Source organism: Echinops telfairi, unplaced genomic scaffold (genome assembly GCF_000313985.2).
Source record: "Echinops telfairi isolate 266 unplaced genomic scaffold, ASM31398v2 ScPeMD7_7467;HRSCAF=8505_1, whole genome shotgun sequence".
In the NCBI taxonomy this organism is placed as follows: Eukaryota; Metazoa; Chordata; class Mammalia; order Afrosoricida; family Tenrecidae; genus Echinops; species Echinops telfairi.
Window position 1 is genome coordinate 37,565,233 of NW_022111368.1, and position 1,619 is coordinate 37,566,851.

Here is a 1,619-nt window from a genome sequence, read left to right on the forward strand (position 1 = left end):
CTATTAAATCAGATATGCAAATGTGCTTATAGGTTTACATTTCCCTAAGTTAAAATATATTGCAAAGTTAACTGAATATGAATCAATCTAATAAACTTGAAAACCTCTTGAGCAAGTGTTTCATTTGATTTTTACCTAAGTTTAATGAATATTTACTGAAATTATAACAAATTTTTTACTTTGTTGGATTCAGTCAAATTATCAGTGATACCTCTGAGGGATGTAATATAATTTTAGTAATGAGGATGTTAGATAAAGCATATTTCTGAACTTTTTACTAAAATTTCAAGAATATTTTTAATAATAATTTCCAAAATTCTCTTACGAATGCTGGCTTTTCTTCCTAATTTTTTAAGTTAATACTTTACTTATGTAATGGAATGGCATTAAGAGACTGGTGATCATCAAGACAGAAATATATTCCCCTTGGTATGATTGAAAGATTGAACTATTCAATTGTATTATCTGTGAATTATGTGCCAAAAAAACTTGTTGATAAAACAAAATAAAAAAGAAGAAATATAGATCCAATGCTTGAATCATGGTAAATGGAAATTCACAACCAAAACTAATATTTATTTATTTTGACAATCCAGAGACATTTTCACAACCCACCTTTGATTCAACACCTAAGAGGGAGTACCCAAACAAACACTAATTTTATTTCAAATGTACGCATTTAATTTAAACAAACAAACAAAAAATTCCTTATCACCTTCAAAGTCTCTCCATTGCACTTAACAAGTTTGTCAAATCTATTCCATTCTTGGAAACATTTTTCAAATTCATATGCTTGCTTGGCTGGTATCACCTCCCTCGTCTTTTCTTCACCTCTTCTACATCATCAAATTATTGTTCTTCGGGGAAACAAAAGGATGTAACATGGAGTGAGGTCAAGTGACTCAGGTGTGTGGTTCAAGAGAGGGATGCTGTTTGGGGCCCAAATATGGTGCATTGAGATGGTTGCGTGAGCAGGTGCGTTGTCATGGTGGTAAAACAAGTCTCTTTTGTAGCACCCCGTTATTCTATCTTTTCCAAACCTCTAAATAGTGAGCTGGAATAACAGGCTGACCAGATGGAAATAACTCTAAATTCACTATCCCCCTGACATCACAAAAACAAATGAGCATCATCTTCATCTTTGATTTTACTTGACAAGCTTTTTTGGGGTTTGGTGACGATGGCCTCTTCCACTGACTTCATTGATGTTTGCTTTCAAGGTTGAAGAATATCACCGTGTCTCATCACCTTTAATGACTGGTGGGGGGGGGGGAGTCTGGCTCTTTCAAAGCACTGCATGTTTCCACTCAATGCTTTTTTTCCTGGTCAGTCAGAATCTGAGGGACAAATTTCACAGCAATCATTCTCTTTTCCAAATCTTCCATTAATATTCGGTGAACTGAGCTCCAAGATAGTCTTGTTGGTCTTCAAACACAAGTGTATGAATTTTGACATTATCATCTGTTTGGGAAGTGGGCAAACATCCAGAATGAGGTTTGTCATCATTTGACATTTCACCTTTTCTAAAATGAGAAAATGACTCATACATTTGAGCTTTTTGACATAGCACTGTTCTTGTAAGCTGTGTTCAACATCACAACAGTTTCTGTAGCATTTTA